The 14,014-nt window shown below is 36.0% G+C and overlaps 1 protein-coding gene and 1 pseudogene across 1 annotated transcript in view; both read right to left on the reverse strand.

The window, feature by feature from the left end:
* DACH2 (dachshund family transcription factor 2) overlaps nt 1–14,014 on the reverse strand; it is an 864,952-nt gene that overhangs the window by 408,002 nt on the left and 442,936 nt on the right. The gene's annotated exons all lie outside the window — the stretch shown is intronic.
* Nucleotides 1–14,014, reverse strand: part of LOC102284834 (ubiquitin carboxyl-terminal hydrolase 10-like) — a 38,918-nt pseudogene that overhangs the window by 4,462 nt on the left and 20,442 nt on the right.

A 14,014-nucleotide genomic window follows, 5' to 3' on the forward strand; every position in this document is an offset into this window, starting at 1 on the left:
GAAACCACTGCCATGTTACAGAATGTCCTAGATTATGTACACAAAGGATGGATTTGTGTACAAAACTACTGCAAAGACTTTTAACAAAAATTACATCGAAAACACAACATACACAATGTGAATGAGAAGTTGTGGCCTGAAAACAAAAAGGTGATTTCCTTGATAAAATAAAATATAAACATTCTACACAGGCAACATTCTGCATAGGCAACATTCTGGATAGACTGTAAGTAAGTCCTAAAATCTAACATAATATTCATAATGTACAGAATAGAATTCAAAATTATTAGATATACAATGAACCAGGAAAAACCGAGCTTACATGGAAGAAATAGTAATCGTTATGAGATGACTTCAAGAACAGTGATGTTAGGACCTCTGCAGAATTGCTTCTAGAGGGAAAACATAATTGATAAGAATTATTTAAAACCAAAAATTTTAAGTCTCGGGAAACAATCCTAATTAAATACAGCAAAAGAAGAAACATTTATCCCCACTTGAATATACTAAATCCCAACAACAGGAAAAGTGACATTTGAGCCAGGAAACCCTCTCCCTCTCCCCTCTGCTTCCATTCAATAAACAGAATCTCCATTATGAGGAGAAGTGACCAAAAAACACATGGGCATCTCTTCCTCCAGATCCCAGTTAAAGGAATGCAATCTCTCTGAGGGGGGACAGGTCATTTCATACCTTCCCCAGTTCCATGTTGCAAAAGCTCTATTACATTCTGAGTGCTGCAGGGCTCTCTTCCTCCACCTAGCCACAATTCACAAGGCAGAAGCTCTAAAAGAGAGTGCAGCGGGGGAAAAAAAAAACAAAAAAACAGTGCAGCCCAGATCACCTTTTCCCAAGCTCATTCAAAGAATGAAGGTTTCATCTTGGAAAAGGCAAGCCAAGAAGAGAAAAGTTACTCCCATATAAAGCAGGAGTATCATTCTGAGAGAAGTGAGCCACCTCCCGATCCCCAAATTCAGATCAGTGGTATAGTTTTTCACTAGAGAGACAGAGGTGGGCCATCATAACAGAAAACTAAGATGGTCTTTCCAAGGGAACTGACTTTATTTCTAAGAGTTTTGGAAAATTTAAACTTAATGGTTCTGTTGAATGTAATGGATATTTTAGATGTAAGTGATAAAGAGGAGACTAAAAACTCCAAGAGAGCAACCAGATAAACCACAGGCCAGCTGGCTGAGCAGAGAAAACCATGGAGACAATCAAGATGATTCCTCCTCCTGGGGGCTTACCTCATAGCTCAGTTGGTAAAGACCCTTCCTGTTAAGGCAGGAGACCTGGGTTCAATTCCCGAGTTGGGAAGATCCCTTGGAGAAGGAAATGGCAACCTACTCCAGTATTATTTCCTGGAGAATCCTATGGACAGAGGAACCTAGCAGGCTATAGTTCATAGTATCACAAGAGTCAAACAGCTCAGTGACTAAACCACCACTATACCACTTCTGGGGTCAGAACAAACCACAAAGAATAGCCTATAAAAACAATTCCTGCCAAAGGATCAAAATATAATTGGATCAGACTATATATAGTATTTATACACCCAGCGAATTGTCAAAAATAAGATAAAAATCAGCTGGCTATGACTCAGGGCTAAGGGCTGAGTGTGATATCAGCTTGACAGAAATATCAGAGAAAATGACAGCCAAAGAGAACCATACTAAAACACTGTCATCCTATAGTGGCTGTACTTATACTAAAGGCTGTACCCTCTGAGGAGGGACAAAATAGACATTTAAAAAATGTTACTAGGGATAAAGAGTGACATTTTATAATAATAATGGTCAATACATCACAAAGATATAATGATTATAGATATATATGCATCTATAACAGAGCTCTAAAATGTATAATGCAAAGCCTGAAATAGTAAATGTAAAAATAGATAATTCAAATCATAGTTGGAGGCTTAAGCAATCCACTTAACAATAACAGAACAACTAGGCAGAATGTCAACAAGGAAATATAAGAAATTGAACAACACTTCGAAGAAAATAAATCTTAATGAAATCTACAGAATACTCCACCCAAACCCAGCAGAAAACATTCTCCTCAAGTACACAGAACATTCTCCAAGATAGAGCATACACTAGGCAATAAAACAAACATTAATAAATTTAAAAGAATTGAAAACTTGCAAAGTATATTCTCTATCTACACTATGGCATTAAATTAGAAATCAATAAAAGGAAGAAATTTGGGGAATTCAAAATGTGAGGAAACTAAAACACATAAGCCTACATTACCAATGGTTGAAAGAGAATATCATAAGGGAAATTAGACAGTAGTTTCAGATGAATGAAATGTGGACACAACAAATCAAAACTGAGAATGTAGCTAAAAATGTGCTTAAAGGAAATTTGTAGATTTAAATGACTATGTTAAATATGAAAATGGACATACACCCCATGTTCATGAATTAAAAGACTTAATATTGTTAAGATTGCAATACTCCCCAAAGAAATCTATAGATTGAATGCAAACCCTATCAATGTGCTAACAGTTCTTTATTTCTGCAGAAAAGAAAAATATATAATCTTAAAATTCAGATGGAATTGCAAAAGGCTCCAAATGGGAAAAAAAAAAATCTTGAAGAACAATAACAAAGTTGAAGAACTCAAACTTCCCAATTTCAAAACTTACTACAACACTGTAATAATCATGATAGGATGGAACTTCCTTAAGGATAAATACCTAGAACAATGGAATAGAATTGAGTGTCCAGACATAACCCATACATCTATGATCCCAAGGGTCAAGAGACCATTCAATGGGGAAAGGATAGTCTGTTCAACAAGTTATGCTAGGACAACAGGAGCTAACTCTAAAAATTTCAGAAGAAATTATAAAGGTACATCTTGATAATCTTGGATTTGGCAATGATTTCATAGTTATAACACCAAAAGCACAAAGAACAAAAGGAAAAGCTAGATAAATTGGAATTTACTAAATTCTAATTTTTGTGCATTAAACACTATCAAAATAGTGAAAAGACAACCCATAAATAGGAGAAAATCATATACTGGATACAATTATTGTATCCAGAATATGTAAAGAATTTTTACAGCCAAAAAAACAGAAAAACCACTAAATAATGGGCAAAGGAGATGAATAGACATTTCTCCAAAGAGGATACACACACACAACAAGGACATGAAAAGTTGTTCAATGTCATTAGTCATTTGTGAGATGCAACTCAAAACCAAAAGAGATGCCACTTCACATCCATGAGCATGACCACATGGGAAAAAAATAAGTAAATTTTGGTGAGGATACGGAGAAATCCTAACCCATATGCAATGCTGGTTGGATTGTAATATGGTGTAATCCCTGTAGAAAACAATTTTATGGTTTCTGAAAAAGTTAAACATAAAACTATGATATAGCAGACAATTACACTCCTAGATATCATCAATGAAAACATATTATAAAGCAAAAGTTTATACACTAATGTTCATAGCAGCCCTATTCACAGTAGTCATAAGAAAGGAATAAACCAAATGGTCATCAGTTGATAAATGGATAAACAAAATATTGTATGTCTATAAAATAGAATATTACTCAGACATAGAAAATAATGAAAACTGATACATGCTATACCATAGATGAACCTTGAAAACATGCTAATGAAAGAAGCCAGATGCAAAAGGCCACATGTTCTTTTCACATAAACTATCATGAACAGACAATTCAACAGATAAGAAAGTATAATAGTGGTGGCCAGCGGCTGGAAGAGGGAGTATGAAAAGTGACTGCTTAGTGGGTAGGAGATACAACATTGGGATGATGAAAAAATTGTATAGCAACACAGTGATTGTACAATGCTGTGACTCCAATAAGTGTTCCTGAATTGTAAACTTCACAATGGCTAAAACGGTAAACTTTGACTTTTAAAACATATTTTCATTTATATGGATTCCCCGAAAGCTTTAACTAAAACATTCATTTTATTAATATAGTGTAGACCCAGGCCTTACATGCATGAATTCACTAAATTTGAAAAGAATGACTAGATTCCATGCTTCAGAATAAATATTGCAATGCTATTAACCTCAGATTTTAGTAGGCTTTTTTTTTTATCAATTTCATACACTAATTTTATATTACTATGTTCATAGTATTATAGTAAATGTGTCCTCTATTGTAATCTTAAATTGTATTTAGCAGTAGGTATATATAAATAATGCTTCACGTACTGCTCAAGCCTTGCTTGGAGAATTTTGAGCATTACTTTACTAGCGTGTGACATGAGTGAAATTGTGCAATAGTTTGAGCATTCTTTGGCATTGCCTTTCTGTGGGATTGGAATGAAAACTGACCTTTTCCAATCCTGCGGTCACTGCTGAGTTTTCCAAATTTGCTGGCATGTTGAGTACAACACTTTAACAGCATGATCTTTTAGGATTTGAAATAGCTTAGATGGAATTCCATCACCTCCACTAGGTTTGCTTCTAGTGATGCTTCCTAAGGCCCACTTGATTTCACACTCCAGGATGTTTGGGTATAGGTGAGTGATAACACCATGATGGTTATCTGGGTCATGAAGATCTTTTTTGTATAATTCTTTGTATTCTTGCCACCTCTTAATATCTTCTGCTTCTGTTACGACCATACAACTTCTGTGCTTTATTGTGCTCGTCTTTGCATGAAATATTCCCTGGGTAACTCTAATTTTCTTGAAGAGATCTCATAGTTTTCCCATTCTATTATTTTTCTCTATTTATTTGCACTGATCACTTAGGAAGGCTTTCTATCTCTCCTTGCTATTCTTCGGAACTCTGCATTCAAATGGGCATATCTTTCCTTTTCTCCTTTGTCTTTAGCACCTCTTCTTTTCTCAGCTATTTGTAAGGCCTCCTCAGACAACCATTTTTCCTTTTTGCTTTTCTAGCTGAGCAGAAAAAAATTGATGCTTTTGAAAAGTTGTGCTGGAGAAGACTCTTGAGAGCCTTAAGAGTCTGCCATGAGATCAAACCAGCCAATCCTAAAGGAAATCAGTCCTGAATACTCATTGAAAGGGCTGATGCTGAAGCTGAAGCTCCAGAATGTTGGCCATCTCATGTGAAGAACTGACTCATTGGAAAAGACCCTGATGCTGAGAAAGACTGAAGGCAGGAGGATAAGGGGACAACAGAGGATGAGATGGTTGGATGGTATCACTGACTTGATGGACGTGAGTTTGAGCAAGCTCTGGGAGTTGGTCGTGTACAGGGAAGCCTGGCATGCGGTGGTCCATGGGGTCACAAAGAGTCAGATATGACTGAGAGACTGAACTGCACAGAAATATAAATTACATATTTAAATATATAGAAAAATTCAGGGGTACTCTTTCTACCCCCTTCTGATGCCTATGTCAGAAGCTTTCTCTATCTCCTTTATACTTTAATAAAACTTTATTACACACACACACAAAATAAATAAATATATAGAAAAATTCAATAATTGAGGTTGAGAATAAAGAAAACATGGATTGTTCTTTCTTCTAAACTTTATGTTATGTATGTTCTGCCACAAAAAAAAAGAGAAAAACTCAAAACAACTACCTAACCTTCCAACTTATGCAACCAGATAAAAGAAGAGCAAACAAAAATCAAAGAAAGTAGAAGAGAGAAAATGCTAAAGTTTATAGTGAAAAAGAGACTAGAAAACAACTAATAAAATCAAGGAAAACATAACGGAGGCAGAAGATAGAATAAGTGAGGTAGAAGATAGAATGGTAGAAATAAATGAAACAGAGAGGAAAAAAGAAAAAAAAAATAAAAGAAATGAGGACAAACTCACAGACCTCTGGGATACTGTTAAATGCCCCAACATTTGATTCATAGGAGTCCCAGAAAGAACAAGACAAAAAGAAAGACCATGAGAAAATACTTGAGGACGTAATAGTTGAAAACTTCCCTAAAATGGGGAAGGAAATAATCACCCAAGTCCTAGAAACCCAGAGTCCCAAACAGGATTAACCCAAGGCAAAACACCCCAGGACACATACTAATCAAATTAACAAAGATCAAACACAAAGAACAAATATTAAAAGCAGCAAGGGGGAAAAAAAAAATAACACACAAGGGTATTGCCATAAGGATAACAGCTGATCTTTCTATAGAAACTCTTCAGGCCAGGAGGGAATGGCAGGACATACTTAAAGTGATGAAAGAGAAAAACCTACAGTCCAGATTACTGTACCCAGCAAGGATCTCACTCAAATATGAAGGATAAATCAAAAGCTTTCGAGACAAGCAAAAGGTGAGAGAATTCAGCACCACCAAACCAGCTCTCCAACAAATGCTAAAAGATTTTCTCTAGACAGGAAACACAGAAAGATGTATAAACTCGAAACCAAAACAATAAAGTAAATGGCAATGGGATCATACTTATAAATAATTACCTTAAATGTAAATGAGTTGAGTGCCCCAATCAAAAAACAAAGACAGGTTGAATGGATACAAAAACAAGACCCCTATATATATCGTCTACAAGAGACACACCTCGAAAAAAGGGACACAAACAGACTCAAAGTGAAGGGCTAGAAAAAGATATTCCATGCAAAAAGAGACCAAAAGAAAGCAGGAGTAGCAATACTTATATCAGATAAAATAGACTTTAAAACAAAGGCTGTGAAAAGAGACAAAGAAAGACACTACATAATGATCAAAAGATCAATCCAAGAAGAAGATATAATAATAATAAATAAATATGCAACCAACATAGGAGCACCGCAACATGTAAAACAAATGTTAACAAGTATGAAATGGGAAATTAACAAAAACATAATAATAGTGGGAGACTTTAATACCCCACTCACACCTATGGATAGAATAACTAAACAGAAAATTAGCAAGGAAACACAAACTTTAAGTGATACAATCGACCAGTTAGACCTAATTGATATTTAAAGGACATTTCACTCCAAAACAATGAATTTCACCTTTTTCTCAAGTGCACACAGAAGCTTTTCCTGGATAGATCACATCCTGGGCCATAAATCTAGCCTTGGTAAATTCAAAAAAGTTGAAATCACTCCAAGCATCTTTTCTGACCACAAGGCAGTAAGAGTGGATATCAATTAAAGGAGAAAAACTACTAAAAATCCCAACATATGGAGACTGAAAAACACACTGCTGAATAACAGATCACGGAAGAAATGAAAAAAAATCAAAATATGCATAGAAAAAAAAAAGAAAAACGAAAACACAACAATCCAAAACCTGTGAGACACTGTAAAAGCAGTGCTAAGGGGAAGGTTCATAGCAATACCGGAATACCTCAAGAAACAGGAAAAAAGTCAAATAAATAACCTAAATCTACACCTAAAGCAACTAGAAAATGAAGAAATGATGAACTCTAGGGTTAATAGAAGAAAAGAAATCTTAAAAATTAGGGCAGAAATAAATGCAAAATAAACAAAAAGGGACCAGAGCAAAAATCAACAAAGCCAAAAGCTGGTTCTTTGAAAAGATAAAAAAACTGGCAAACCATTAGCCAGACTCATCAAGAAACAAAGGGGGGAAAATCAAATTAACAAAATTACAAATGAAAATGGAGAGATCACAACAGACAATACAGAAATACAAAGGATCATAAGAGACTAATATCAGCAACTATATGCCAATAATATGGACAACTTGGAAAAAATGGACAAATTCTTAGAAAAGTACAACTTTCTAAAACTGAACCAGAAAGAACTAGAAAAACTTAACAGACCCGTCACAAGCACAGAAATTGAAACTGTAATCAGAAATCTTCCAGCAAACAAAAGCCCAGGACCAAACGGTTTCACAGCTGAATTCTACAAAAATTTAGAGAAGAGCTAACACCTATGCTACTCAAACTCTTCCAGAAAATTGCAGAGGAAGGTAAACTTCCAAACTGATTCTATGAGGTTACCATCACCCAAACCTCACAAAGATGCCACAAAAAAAAAAAAAAAAAAAAAAGAAAACTACATGCCAATATCACTGATGAACATAGATGCAAAATCCTTAATAAAATTCTAGCAAACAGAATCCAACAACATACAAAAAATATCATACATCATGACCAATTGGGCTTTATCCCAGGCATGAAAGGATTCTTCAATATCTGCAAATCAATCAATGTAATACACCACATTAACAAATTGAAAAATAAAAGCCATATGATTATCTCAATAGATGCAGAGAAAGCCTTTGACAAAATTCAACATCCATTTATGATAAAAAAATCCTCCAGAAAACAGGAATAGAAGGAACATACCTCAACATAATACGAGCTATATATGACAAACCCAGAGCAAACATTATCCTCAATGGTGAAAAATTAAAAGCATTTCCCCTAAAGTCAGGAACAAGACAAGGGTGCCCACTCTCACTACTACTATTCAACATAGTTTTGGCCACAGCAATCAGAGCAGAAAAAGAAATAAAAGGAATCCAAATTGGAAAAGAAGAAGTAAAACTCTCACTGTTTGCAGATGACATGATCTTCTACAGAGAAAACACTAAACACTCCACCAGAAAATTACTAGAGCTATTCAATGAATATAGTAAAGTTGCAGGATATAAAATCAACACACAGAAATTCCTTGCATTCCTATACACTAATAATGAGAAAACAGAAAGAGAAATTAAGGAAACAATTCCATTCACCGTTGCAAAGAAAAGAATAAAGTACTTAGGAATATATCTACCTAAAGAAACTAAAGACCTATATATAGAAAACTATAAAACACTGGTGAAAGAAATCAAAGAGGACACTAATAGATGGAGAAATATACCGTGTTCATGGATCAGAAGAATCAATATATTGAAAATGAGTATACCACCCAAAGCAATCTATAGATTCAATGCAAAACCTATCAAGCTACCAACCCTTTTTTTCACAGAGCTAGAACAAATAATTTTACAATTTGTATGGAAATACAAAAAAACTCAAATAGTGAAAGCAATCTTGAGAAAGAAGAATGGAACTGGAGGAATCAACCTGCCTGACTTCAGGCTCTACTACAAAGCCACAGTCATCAAGACAGTATGGTACTGGCACAAAGCCAGAAATATAGATCAATGGAACAAAATAGAAAGCCCAGAGATAAATCCATGCACCTATGGACACCTTATCTTCAACAAAGGAGGAAAGAATATACAATGGAGGAAAACCAGTCTCTTTAAGAAGTGGTACTGGGAAAACTGGTCAAACACTTATAGAAGAATGAGACTAGAACACTTTTTAACATCACACACAAAATTAAACTCAAAATGGATTAAAGATCTAAATGTAAGACCAGAAACTATAAAAATCCTAGAGGAGAATATAGGCAAAACACTCTCTGACATACATCATATCAGGATCCTCTATGACCCACCTCCCAGAATATTGGAAATAAAAGCAAAAATAAATAAATGGGACCTAACTAAAATTAAGTGCTTCTGCAAAACAAAGAAAACTATAAGCAAGGTGAAAAGACAGCCTTCAGAATGGGAGAAAATAACAGAAATGAAGCAAGTGACAAAGAATTAATCTCAAAAATATACAAACAACTCCTGAAGGTCAATTCCAGAAAAATAAATGACCCAGTCAAAAATAGGCCAAAGAACTAAACAGACATTTCTCCAAAGAAGACATACAGATGGCTAACAAACACATGAAAAGATGCTCAACATCACTCATTATCAGAGAAATGCAAATCAAAACCACAATGAGGTACCATTTCATGCCAGTCAGAATGGCTGCTATCCATAAGTCTACAAGCAATTTTGGAGAGGGTGTAGAGAAAAGGGAACCCTCTTACACTGTTGGTGGGAGTGTGAACTAGCACAGCCACGATGGAGAACAGTGTGGAGATTCCTTTAAAAACTGGAAATAGAACCACCATCAGTTCAGTTCAGTTCAGTTGCTCAGGCCTGTCCAACTTTTTGCAACCCCATGAATCACAGCATACCAGGCATCCCTGTCCATCACCATCTCCCAGAGTGCACTGAGACTCATGTCCATCTAGTCGATGATGCCATCCAGCCATCTCATCCTCTGTCATCCCCTTCGTCCCTGCCCCCAATCCCTCCCAGCATCAGAGTCTTTTCCAGTGAGTCAACTCTTTGCATGAGGTGGCCAAAGTACTGGAGTTTCAGCTTCAGCATCATTACTTCCAAAGAACACTCAGGGCTGATCTCCTCTAGAATGGACTGGTTGTATCTCCGTGCAGTCCAAGGGACTCTCAAGAGTCTTCTCCAACACCACACTTCAAAAGCATCAATTCTTCCTTGCTCAGCCTTCTTCACAGTCCAACACTTGCATCCATACATGACTACTGGAAAAACCATAGCCTTGACTAGATGAAACTTTGTTGGCAAAGTAATGTCTCTGCTTCTCAATATGCTATCTAGGTTGATCATAACTTTCCTTCCAAGGAGTAAGCGTCTTTTAAATTTCATGGTTGCATTCACCATCTGCAGTGATTTTGGAGCCCCCCAAAATAAATTCTGACACTGTTTCCACTGTTTCCCCATCTATTTCCCATGAAGTCATGGGACCAGATGCCATGATCTTCGTTTTCTGAATGTTGAGCTTTAAGCCAACTTTTTCACTCTCTTCTTTCACTTTCAGCAAAATGATAGGATACTGAAAGAGGAGCTCCCCAGGTCAGGAGGTACCCAGTATTCTACTGGAGATCAGCGGAGAAATATTTCCAGAAAGAATGAAGGAATGGAGCCAAAGCAAAAAGAATACCCAGCTGTGGATGTGACTGGTGATAGAAGCAAGGTCCAATGCTGTAAAGAGCAATATTGCACAGGAACGTGGAATGTTAGGTCCATGAATCAAGGCAAATTGGAAGTGGTCAAACAGGAGATGGCAAGAGTGAATGTTGGCATTCTAGGAATTAGCGAACTAAAATGGACTGGAATGGGTGAATTTAACTCAGATGACCATTATATCTACTACTGCAGGCAGGAATCCCTTAGAAGAAATGGAGTAGCCATCATGGTCAACAGAAGAGTCCAAAATGCAGTACTTAGATGCAATCTCAAAAATGACAGAATGATCTCTGTTCGCTTCCAAGGCAACCTATTCAATATCACAGTAATCCAAGTCTATGCCCCAAACAGTAACACTGAAGAAGCTGAAGTTGAACGGTTCTATGAAGACCTACAAGACTTTTTAGAACTAACACCCTAAAGAGATGTCCTTTTCATTATAGGGGACTGGAATGCAAAAAAGTATGAAGTCAAGAAACACCTGTAATAACAGGCAAATTTGGCTTGGAAAACGGAATGAAGCATGGCAAAAGCTAAAAGTGTTTTGCCAAGAGAACACACTGGTCATAACAAACACCCTCTTCAAACAACACAAGAGAAGACTACACACGGATATCACCAGATGGTCAACACCAAAATCAGAACTGCCATATGATCCAACAATCCCACTGCTGGGCATACACACTGAGGAAACCAGAATTGAAAGAGACATGTGTACCCCATTGTTCATCGCAGCACTGTTTATAATAGCCAGGACATGGAAACAACCTAGATGTCCATCAGGAGACAAATGGATAAGAAAACTCTGGTACATATACACAATGGAGTATTACTCAGACATTAAAAATAATACATTGGAATCAGTTCTAATGAGGTGGATGAAACTGGAGCCTATTATACAGAGTGAAGTAAGCCATAAAGAAAAATACCAATACAGTATACTAACGCATATATACGGAATTTAGAAAGATGGTAACCATAACCCTGTATGTGAGACAGCAAAAGAGACACAGAGGTATTGAACGGTGTTTTGGACTCTGTGGGAGAGGGTGAGGGTTGGATTTTAAGGGAGAAAGGCATTGAAACATGTAAGTTATCATATGTGAAATGAATCACCAGTCCAGGTTTGACGCATGATACAGGGTGCTTGGGGTTAGTGCATTGGGATGACCCAGAGGGATGGGATGGGGAGGGAGGTGGGAGGCGGGTTCAGGATGGGGAACACATGTACACCCATGGAGGATCCAAGTCAGTGTATGGCAAAACCAATACAATAATGTAAAGTAAAATAAATAAACAGAAAAAAACAATGAATAAACAACAAGGGCATACTGTAGGGCAGCCTGAATGGGAAGGGAGTTTGGGGGAGAATGGTCACATATATTTGTATGGCTGAATCCCTTCACTGTTCACCTGAAAGTAATACAGTATTGGTAATTGGCTATACTCCAACACAAAATAGTAAAAAAAAGAGAATTTAAATCATATCAACCATATTTTCTGTCCAAAATATTTATGAGACTGGAAATCAACTAAAAGAGGAAAACACACACACACACGCACACACACACACACACACACACACACAAATAAAGATGAAAGCTAAATTATATGTTTCAAAACAACCAATGAATCACTTAAGAAATCAAAAAGATAAAAAAGAAGTTAAAAAACTACCTAGAGACAAATGAAAATGAAAACACAACAATCCAAAATCTATGAGAACCAGCAAAAGCAGTTTTAAGAGGAAAGTGTAGAGTGATACAGGCCTCCTTAGGAAAGAAGAAAAAACTCAAACAACCTAACTTTCCACCCAAAAGACAAGAAATGGAAGGAAAAAACAAAGCCTAAAGTTTGTAGAAGGAAGGAAATCACATAAAGACCAGAGTAGAAATAAATGAAGTAAAGACCAAAATAAATAAATAACAGAAAAGATCAATAGAATTAAGAGTTGGTTCTTTGAAAAGATAAACAGAATCAATAAACCTTTAACCAGACTCATTAAGCAAAAAGAGCTCAAGTCAATAAAATGAAAAAGAATTTACAAGCAACATCACAAAAATGCAATCACTATGAACAACTATATACCAATAAAATAGACAAATTCCTAGAAAAGTACAACTTCCCAACACTAAACCAAGAAGAAATAAAGAACATGAACAGAACAATTACCAGTAATGAAACTAATAAAAATATTTCAACAAAGAAGGTCCAGGATGGCCTCATAGGTGAAGAGTTAACATCTATTCAGTTTGAGAAGAGTTAACAGCTATTCTTTTCAAACTATTCCAAAAAACTGTAAAGAAAATAAGGCCTGCAAACATTCTACAAGGCCAGAATCATCCTGACACCAAAACCAAACTTAACACACAAAAAAGAAAATTATAGGCCAATATCACTGGTGAATATATATGCAAAATCCACCAAAAATAATAGCCTACCAAATTCAACAATCCATGAAAAGGATTATACACCATGAACAAGTGGAATTTATTGAAGGAATGCAAGAATGTATACAATATCTACAAATCTATCAAAGTGAGACACCACCATAACAAAAGAATAAAAATGATATGATCATGTCAAAAGATGCAAAACAAGCTTTCTGACAATCCAACGTCCATTTATGATAAAAACTCCACAATGAAGATACAGAAACAAAACACCTCGACATAATAAAGGCCATATATGATAGAGTCACAGCTAACGTCATCTTAAAAATAAAAAGTTAAAATCATTTCCTCCAAGATTAGGGACAAGACAAGGATGCCCACTCTCAATAATTTTACTCAGTATAGTATTGAAAGCCCTAATCAGAGTAATCAAACAAAAGAAATAAAGGAAAGGAATCCAAATTGGAAAGGAAGAAGTAAAATCATCACAGCTCTCTGTTGTTTGCTTGCAATGTTCTTCCCTCTCCACAACACAACTAAGCAAGTGAGCCTGAATAAGTGTCAACTTTTGCCCCCTCATGTCAGAGCAGAGATTGGACCCTGAAGAGATCTGCAATCAGAAGAGGTCAATCTAAGCAAAGAAAAGAAAGGAGAATTGCCCTGCAAGTGACAGATGCAACAGATTCAAATTCTGAAGTTAAGCTGAGACTGTGCATTTGAGGGGCAGCTGTAGACTATGAGATCAAGTATTAACCAGAACAAGGGATTATCTGACACAGAACAGACCCCACAATATTTGTCTTAATTGTGGTGTTTGGTTTTTTAAATATTGTACTTTTGAAAGTCCAATCTCTATTCTAGGTTTTTAATTTTTACTTTTTGATG

This window comes from Bos mutus, chromosome X, assembly GCF_027580195.1.
Source record: "Bos mutus isolate GX-2022 chromosome X, NWIPB_WYAK_1.1, whole genome shotgun sequence".
Taxonomy (NCBI): domain Eukaryota; kingdom Metazoa; phylum Chordata; class Mammalia; order Artiodactyla; family Bovidae; genus Bos; species Bos mutus.